We start from the raw sequence: 10,145 nt of genomic DNA on the forward strand, positions 1-10,145 counted from the left end.
CTGCCCTAGTGACCAGCTGGCTAGGCATGGCTCTGTGGTCATGTGAACGTGTGGGCGTGGCCAACTCAACATCACTTACATCGATGGGAGCTTCACCTTAGCTGTTACAATTTAATAAGGGTTAACCGGAGAGGCAGTTTCTGTAAGCAGGGCAATAAAGATTAGGCTAGAAACAACACCAGAATGTTTCCTTTCTGCCTTGCTTACAGGAATAGCCCTGTAAAGTGGGGAAAAACAAAAGGAGGTTTATTCCAACAACCGGTTCTCTGAACTGCTTTGAAAGTTAACAACTGGTTCTCCAGTTAGGAGTGCGAACTGGCTGAATCCCACCACTGTGTACCACCTGTTTCACTTTTTCCCCTTCTTCATAGCCTGTACTTGTCTATGCTACTGTAGAAAGAACTGAATACATTAAAGAAAATTTCTTCCACATCTTTAAAAAAATATCTGGATCCATTATGCCTTAAAAATGTACAAACCTTCCATTTATGATATGCCAGAATAACAGAATAATAGCATTGGAAGAGACCTTGGAGGTCTTCTAGTCCAACCCATTGCTCAATCAGGAAATCCTGTACCATTTCAGACAAATGGTTGTCCAATCTCTTCTTAAAAACCTATAGTGTCGGAGCACTCACAACGTCTGGAGGCAAGTCGTTGCACTGATTAACTGTTCTCTCTGTCAGGTAATTTTTTCTTCATTCCAGGTTGGTTCTCTCCTTGATTAGTTTCCATCCATTGCTTCTTGTCCTGACTTCAGGTGTTTGGAGAATAGGTTGGCCCCCTCTTCTTTGTGTACTTAGTATTTTGTGGCATGCCAATGTACTTCCATCCCACCCTTATTAGAAGAATAATGTGAGGAATCAATAATGTTTTCCCACTCTACAAATTCTCCTAATGAAAATATGGAGATTAATTAAATAGTAATATCATAGTGCAAGTTACCAGGAGGGTATGGGAGTTCCTTGCCTCATAGTTCAGTATTCTCAGCTCTGCAAAGAGGAATAATGACGGTTGAACGATTTACCACCAGAATGTGAAATTATGGCTTCTCAGTTTGAAAGCGCTGTGTCGTTCACGCATTCAGCCAATGAGCATCCCTCATTAGAGATGCTACGGCAATTACACAGAGATCCATCCATATGGAAGCAGCTCTGTTAATACGTGAATTAATTATCCTTCTGTTTGGAAATGAAAAAACCTGACCTATCCACCCTGGATATGCGGCAGAGTCCATAACAGCCCCTTTTTGATAAATTTGACTACCTGCTAAAATGAGTCCATTGTGCCTTTGTCAGGATTCAGCTGGAAAGACTACTGATGGAGCAAAATTAAATGATTATGCTGCAAAGAAACGTATTATATTTTCACTGGTGGCTTTAACTCCGTGCAGGCCTTATGATAATGATCTCTGCTCCAGCCATTTTACATTTCAAAATACCAAATTCAGGCATAATTTGAGGAACTATAATGCCAGTATACCCCAAAAGAGAGAGGGGGGGAGAAGGAGGGGACTTCTTAACATTTATTATTTTGCTAAACTGAAGTTAATTAGCTCTAGACAGCCAAAGGAGAGATGTCAGCCAGAGTAAGAAAATAAGGACTCATTCAGAGATCGGGCATCCGTGGTAATGCAAGCTACTACAGTTTCCACCACCATTCGCATCTTCTCTCCTGACTCATCTTTCATTCAAGCTCAATGCCTTTGTGTTCCCAGTGGTCAAGTTTTCCCAGGTTTTGTAAAGTTAGAATAGGACCATTAAGATGCCATGATGAATAATGGAAAGTAGAATTCAGGAAGGAGCGATAACTCGGGGACAGAGGTTAGAGGTGGACCTCAACTTACAGCCATTCAGTTAGCATTTAGAGTCCCATCCCATTCATGTCTAAGAGATTAAAATAGTTGGAAAGGACCTTGTAGGTCATCTAGTCCAACCCCCCATGCAAGCAGGAGATCCTATACCTTTTCTGATAGATGGCAGTCCAGTGTCTTCTTGAAAGCCTCCAGTGATGAAGCTCCCACAACTTCTGAAGGCAACTTCACTTCCATTGGTTGATTGTTCTCACTGTCAGAAAATTCCTCCTTATTTCTAGGTTGAATCCCTCCTTGATCAGTTTTCATCCATTATTCCTTGTCTGGCTTTCAGGTGCTTTGGAATACAGGTTGATTCCCCACCCCCATCCTCTCTGTGGCAGCCCTCAAATATTAGAACACTGCTATCATGTCTCCCCTGGTCCTTCTCTTCACTAGATTAGTCATCAGTGGTGGATTCCTACTGGTTCGGACTGGTTCAGATGAAGTAGTAGAGGTTTGGGGGCCTGAGCTGCTGGAACCAGAAGCAACCCAGGCCTGCCACGCTCCTGAACCGGTTCCCCGGGTGGCACCGGTGGCACCATCATCTTGTTTTCAGTTCTGTGCATGCCCATCAAGCAAGCGCACACGCAAAGCATGTACATGAGTGAACCAGCAGTAGTACCTGCCAGAATCTCCCCCTGCTAGTCATGCCCAGTTCCTGTAACCGTTATTTATATGTTTTAGCCTCTAGTTCCCTAATCATCTCTGGGAGTGGCTACAAATGGGAGTTCATCCAGCCAATGGTATTCTAAACCCTGGCTTAAAAACATTGGAAACCTCACAAAAGCACCAAGGTCAAAAGCACCAAGGTACTTCCATGCTGAAACAATTAGCCAGTGACACCACTGTTGCCCAGGGCACAGCTGGTTGTGGGCTCCTTTCATGTCCCCATTAATGTGCCTACTGAAGTGATACCCATCTACAGTATCTACCGTATTTTTCGGAATATAAGACACACTTTTTTTCCCCTCAAAAAAGAGGCTGAAAATCTGGATGCGTCTTATACACTGAATACAGCATTTTTTGCTTCCTGAAACCTTGCCCCCTTCAACAAAATGTCCATGCATAGCTTGTAGGAAGCATTCAGAGAGCTCCTGGGGGGGTGGAGATGGCAGAAACGAGAAAAAAATGGGCAATTTTTTTGCTCAATTCCCCCCCCCAACCCCCGAGGAGCACTCTATAAACTTCCTAGTGCCCTTTTTTGGACAAAAAACGGACCATTTTTGCAAAAAACGGACCATTTCTGGGAGGTTTGCAGAGTGCAAAACCTTTTTAAAAAATTTGTCTCTTCAAAACTTTGGTGCGTCTTATACTCCAAAAAATACGGTACTTGTGATTGCTCACTTTTGAACTGCTAGTCTGGCAGGAGCTAGAGTGAATGATGGGAGTTCACCCCACCATGCAGCAGCACCCAGGTCTCAAACACAGGCTTGCTGATTGTCAATCCAGCATCCTAACCATGTGAGCCACCATGTTCCTTCCATCTGAAGTTATAAGAGCACTGGGAAAAAAAATGACTTAGAATTGGTCTTTGCACTTACAACTGTTCCCCATTGTCACATGATCAAAATTTGGGGGCTCCTATACTAGCATGTATTGACTATAGTTGCAGCATCCTGGATTCATGTGACCACCATTTGCAGACCTTTCCAGGCAATGTCTGACAAGCAAAGTTGAAAAAATGAAACTTTGATTTTGGGTTTTACCTATTAGATAGATACGGTGTTACAGAAATGACTAGTTTAAACTATTATGTAAAACTAAAAAGTTGTGGTTTGACACTATTGCCCTATTCTACTGCACCAAAGGGAGTCAGAAGTCAATGCCTTTTCTTTCTTTTTTCACACTTTTCCCTTCCCCCCTTTCCCTTCCCTATTTCTCCTTCTTTTTGCTTTTGTATTTTTTTGTATGCTATATTATAAATTAATAAAGTTGTTCTTAAAAAAATAATTTGAACCAGATGCCAATCAAAAACAGGAAAGAAATAACTTATAGTCTCAATTATGCTCATAAGCAGTGGTGGAATTCAAATAATTTAACAATTGGTTCTCTGTCCTAATGAGTTCTTCCAAGAACCAGTTCACCAAACTGCTCAGATAGCTAATAACCGAATCTCCCAAAGTGGTGCGAACTGGCTGAATCCCACCACTGATTGTAAGTCGAGGGGTCCCAGTGGTGATATTCTACCGGTTCGAACCAGATTGCCTGAACCAAAAGCAGAATTCACAGGGGGCTCCGCCCAACCGCGCCCGGCTCTATGGCATCCCATTGAGGCACTTTTTTTTTTAGCCAAAAGTTCATGTCTGTATTCACGGAGGTGGCACGTGCAAGCACTCACATTTGCAAACTGTTAGGGAAGGTAAGTGTATACCACCCCTGGTGTTTCCTGCAGAAAGCCCCAGATTCACAGCCTTCCATCAATATCTTGGAAATACCCATGGCCAAGAATTATTGATTTGATTTGATTTGATTTGATTTGATTTGATTTGATTGCATTTATATGCCGCCCTATTCCCGGAGGGACTCAGGGCGGCTAACAAATCAAAGGGAGGGAATACAGACAAGGGGAAAACAACAAACAAGCAACTACAAAAAGAATTTAAAAACAATCAACAGCCACACAGTTCGAGCGGGGACGGGAATCGTCAACCCCAGGCCTGTCGGAACAGCCAGGTTTTAAGGGCTTTGCGGAAGGCCTGAAGGGTGGTGAGCAGAGGTGGGTTCCTACCAGTTCACACCTATTCGGTAGAACCGGTTTGTCAAATCTACCGAACCGGTTAGAAGAGGTTCCACCAGTGGACTCGGAAAGCAGGCCACATCTACAGAAGAGATTCCAAAATTTGTTGAAACCCACTGACACACACACACACACACACACACACACACACACACACAGACTCACACAGAGAGAGAAAGAGAAAGAGAAAGAAAAGAAGAAAGAAAAAAAGAAAAAAAGAAAAAGTGAGAGAGATGAAAAAAAGGAAAAAGGGAGAGAAAGACAAAAGGAAGGAAGGAAGGAAAGAAAGAAAGAAAGAAAGAAAGAAAGAAAGAAAGAAAGAAAGAAAGAAAGAAAACACATGGTCGGCAAGCCACTCCCACCAGGTCACATGGCTGGCAAGCCACTCCCACAAAGGAGGCCACACCCACAGAGTAGGTTCGAAAATTTTTTGAAACCCACCACTGGTGGTGAGGTTCCGAATCTCCACGGGGAGCTCGTTCCAGAATTATTAGTTGGAAGGGATACTGCTGAGCCAGAAAGATTAGTAGCCCAACTCACCAAAAGTGGTTTTATGTTGTTACTTGGGCATCACTGTTTTAAATCATTTTCCATAAGTACAGGTTATTGTAAGCTGGAAAAGTTTCACAGGAAGATAAATGTGACATTTTTGCAGCACATTAATGATAGGTTATAACTCTTGGATCTGCAATGTTAAAATGAGACCATGTTAAAAAAAAAGAGAAAGTATGAAGAAAGAGTTCCATAAATAGTTTAATAAAATGGTTCAGTGTACCAGGAATACTCAATATAGCTTGTCTCTTGCAAGGGGGGAAAAAAATCTTAAGGGAAATGTTCTTTCTCATTTTTCTTGGAATAATACTAACCTGTCTTAAGGGGTGTTATAAGTTATGTTAAGACAGTAGAAGAGAAGTTGCCTGAACAATGAACAACACGATTCATATTCTTAATATAGTAGAGCATTGCCATTTTTTCCGCTGCTGCAAAATGTACCATCTAATTCGTCTCCTGGTGCATAGCCCAACCTCTTTAAAACATTTGCGTAGGAAGAAGGTTTTATGTCACGGAGAGCAAAAAGTGAAAAAAAGAAAAGTTACAAACTACCATATTTTTCGGAGTATAAGACGCACTTTTACAACCCCCCCCTCAAAAAGAGGCTGAAATTTTGGATGCATCTTATACTCCGAAAATAGCTTTTTGGAAGCTTTTTTTTCCGGCCCTAATGAGGCACTAACGAGTGAAGTGATCTTCTAGGCTTCCCCAGCTTTTCTCATTGCTTCTCTCTCCGATGATCAGCTGTGCTTTAGAAGCTGTTTTTAATCTCCAACCAGTGCACAGGCACACGCTCAAAACCAGCAAATTTATGTGCTGAAGCTGATCAGACTAAGCATGCTAGCCGGATGAATATCTGGTAGACAGATTTTTTTTTCTATTTTCCTCTCCAAAAATTAAGGTGCATCTTATACTCCAAAAAATACGGTACATTTGTTCACAAGAAATAAGTGAAGCAAACTGCAGGAGGCTCACTCCAGGTAACTAATAGTTCTAGAATTTTTGAAATATTTCCATTAAAAGAAACATACACTCTTGAGAAAACAACAAAGAAAGAAGAAGTAGCATTTCATCTCCAAAAATACTCATTATAATTTGTTCCTGGTTCTTCTTTGTCTTTTGAAGCCTTTACAAGGATACATTTATCTGAAATTGTGAAATTACTTTTCCCTTTTTAAAAATGTTTTAAAATATGCTACCTTCCCAGTCGGATGTCTAACAAATAGATGATTTTATGGAACTCAAAGGAAAAGCTCTCTAAATTATCAAACAAATTATCCTTAGGGATTCATGGACCAGATAACATTTTCTCTGGAACTTGCTCCTCCTACGCAAGTGTTGATTTAACAGAGAACTTGTCCCTTTAGAAATAGCTTATGAAGAAAATCAGAGGTACAGGTAGTCCTCAATTTATGACAGTTCATTTAACAATGATTTGAAGTTATAGGATGATGATGTTGAAAAAAACTTACTTACAACACATCCTTGCACTTATAACTATCACAGCAACTTAATGCTCATTTGATCATGATTCAGGAGCATGGCAACTGTATTTGTATGATCCAGGTTGTCTAGACCAGGGGTGTCAAACTCAAGGCCCAGGGGCCAGATCCTATCCATGGTTGCTTAGCTCTTGCCTATGGGGTCACCCTGGAAACAGTGAAGGATCACCCGTGAAGGGCCACCCATGAAGGACCATCCGTGGTGCCTCTGCCAGCAAAAATGGATCTTGGGAGGGCTGCATGCTCCGTTTTTGCTGGCAGAGGTTTGCAGGAAGGTGTCCTAGCCAAAAACAGAGCTTACAAGGCCATGTGTGGCCCCATGAGCTCCGTTTTTGCTGGCAGAGCATTTCAGGAGGCCATTCCAGCCAAAAATGGAGCTCGGGAGCCCATTTTCATTGGCAGAGTGCCTAGGCCACTACAGCTGCCCCCGACACAAGCATCATCAAGTTGGCTATGCCCATCCTGGCCACATCCACCCCAGCACCCCGAGATCAAACACAACCCTGATGCGTCCCTCAGTGAAATTGAGTTTGACACCCCTGATTTAGACAGATGCAGGCTGCAATAAAGTCCTTTGCTGCCATGCTATCCTATAGCAAATGGCCTTACAATAGTCCGTAAAGGTCCACTCCAAACTTTCCTGAAGGCAGCCACCCGTAGTCAGCGCAGCACAGTCACACAAACTAAAGCTAATAATCACCAGAGGCAATTCACAAGGCAAGGAGGAAGTCCGTAGTCCAGAAACAAGATGCAAGTCCACAAGGCAAAGGTCTGTAAGTCATAAACAAGGTTCAAGGTCCACAAGGCAAGGTCAGGAGTCCACAAGCAAGGTTCAGCATCCGTAGGCAGAAACACGATCCAAAGCAGAGTTTTTCCAAGGCCAGAGAAGTACACAGAAAGTAAAACGATTGTCCCTGATGAAGGGACAATAGCAGTAGCAATAGCAATAGCAGTTAGACTTATATACCGCTTCATAGGGCTTTCAGCTCTCTCTAAGCCGTTTACAGAGTCAGCATATCGCCCCCAACAACAATCCGGGTTCTCATTTTACCCACCTTGGAAGGATGGAAGGCTGAGTCAACCCTGAGCCGGTGAGATTTGAACAGCCGAACTGCAGAACTGCAGTCAGCTGAAGTAGCCTGCAGTGCTGCATTTAACCACTGCGCCACCTTGGCAATCTCCCCTGGCCTCTGATTAAATCAACTCAAGCCAGGTGTTCCTTGTGAGGAGGGGCATGGTGGCATCCTCACCTTGCTGCTGCCTTGCAGATCTCCTCTGAGCTTGTCTCCGCTCCACTCTCCATGCCCTTGGATTGAATGGGGGAGGTAGCTGTTCCTCATCAGAGGGAGTCTGCTATTTCTCATCTCCACTGCCTATCTGCAGCTGATCCTCCACTGTGTTTGTGAGGGCAGGCAGCTCCCTGTCTGGTCAACCATCTCCCCTAATGCGAGAGGAGTCTGGGACAGCATCGTCCTCAGCCCCTGTGCTCTCCAAACATTCGAGGGGGAGACGTGCCATCCCCACTGGGTGGCTCTTCTTCCAACTCCTACTCCAAACTGGGATCTCTTGGGCCATGACAGTATTTATGATGGTCACAGTATCCATGGTCATTGACTGCCATTTGCAACCTTCCTGAGAGCTTTCAACAAGCAAAATTTTAATGAAGGAAACTGGATTCATTTAATGGCTGTCATTTCACTGAACTGCAGTGATTTGCTTAACAACCACGGCAACAGCATTCAATGGCAGATCATGGCTGGCTGTAGAAGACACAACACTGAAGTTGGGGGAGTTGTGGTCAGCCCATCATATACCCCAAAAATGGGGATTTAGGAGGGGAAGGATTTTAAATCTTCCTTGAAAATTGCACTGTTCCGATATGTCTGAATTCAGAATAGGTGCAAAATGTTTGAATAATATGCATCATTACCAGAGGTGGGTTTCACATAATTTTACCACTGGTTCACCACACACCGAAACTGTGAGCAAGCGCCTTCCGTGCATGTGCGTGACCTTCCACGCATTCACATTGCTCTTACATGTGGCTTGCATGCATGCACACTACCAGTTTGCCTGAACTGATCCAAACCAGCTGAATGCCACCACTGATCAGTACATGCATACACAGATAAGGCCTCCAACTTAAACAAATCAAAAGTATTGTAGTTCTGATGAAGACCCACTTGAGTAGAAGGAACACGTCTCTTTCTTTCTCTCCCTCCCTCTCTGTGTAACATCTATTGATTGGAACATTTTCAATCCTGACTATAAGGCCAACTGAATTTGTCAAGCCACAAAGGCAAAAACAAAAATTGACTGATACATAGAAATAGTTGGATTGTTTATCCCTCAAGCACTTGGTCTACAAGATTTGAACAAAACAACTAAACATCATCAACCATAAATCATTTTAGCAGCATCAAATCGGGGGAAAAAATGGACCTTCATTCCAACCAGAGTTGCAACAAATTACTCATTCTATAATTTGCATGGTCCATAAAAAACAGAACATATTCACTGGACCAGAAGAACCCACAGGGACCAGCACTTTCATCAAAGTGATGAAAGCAGCATCTCACTGTTCCAATGAAAGCCCTCAATATTTTCGTATGTCCCTGCAACATTGTGATGCACATATGAAAGGGACGGAGCGTGCATACCATTCCTTTCATCCTTTGCCCCCTATGAGCCACGGTGGTGCAGTGGATAGAGTGCAGTACTGCAGGCTACTTCTGCTGACTGCCGGCTGCCTGAAATTTGGCAGTTCGAATCTCACCAGGCTCAAGGTTGACTCAGCCTTCCATCTTTCCGAGGTGGGTAAAATGAGGACCCAAATTGTTGGGGGCAATAGGCTGACTCTGTAAACCACTTAGAGAGGGCTGCAAAGCACTGTGAAATGGGATATAAGTCTAAGTACTATTGCTATATAGCAATAGCAATAGCAGTAGACTTATATACCGCTTCATAGGGCTTTCAGCCCTCTCTAAGCAGTTTACAGAGAGTCAGCATATTGCCCCCAACAATCTGGGTCCTCATTTTACCCACCTCGGAAGGATGGAAGGCTGAGTCAACCCTGAGCCGGTGAGATTTGAACCGCTGAACTGCTGATCTAGCAGTAGCCTGCAGTGCTGCATTTAACCACTGCGCCACCTTGGCTCTCCCATAAATGCCCTTCACAAACTTTTTCATTTTAATTTTCCTGCATTTCCCCAAATATTCACATAACTATGATACTGCCTCAACATCCCCTATTGTTTAGTATTACTGTGCAATCTTTAAAACTTGGTTTGCCCACATATCTCTTCTTGCTTCTGCTCTCTTTCCTTCTTTCTTCCCTTCCTTCCTTCTTCCCTCCCTCCTTCCCTCCCTTCCACAATTTTATTTACTTTTATCATTTGGTGTGCTATACCAAGCCACATAATTTTCTTTAAAATATCTCTCTATTTATTAAATTTATATATCTATATAAGTAAATTTATATTTATATAATGCAACTATC

The 10,145-nt window shown here is 43.0% G+C and overlaps 1 protein-coding gene across 1 annotated transcript in view; it reads left to right on the plus strand.

Annotated features, from left to right (window-relative positions):
• DCC (DCC netrin 1 receptor) overlaps positions 1–10,145 on the plus strand; it is a 734,614-nt gene that overhangs the window by 568,518 nt on the left and 155,951 nt on the right. The window lies entirely within an intron of this gene.

The sequence above is a fragment of the Thamnophis sirtalis genome, unplaced genomic scaffold, assembly GCF_051295495.1.
Source record: "Thamnophis sirtalis isolate CommonGarterSnake01/CBP01778 unplaced genomic scaffold, rThaSir2_p1.2 scaffold_5, whole genome shotgun sequence".
Taxonomy (NCBI): Eukaryota; Metazoa; Chordata; class Lepidosauria; order Squamata; family Natricidae; genus Thamnophis; species Thamnophis sirtalis.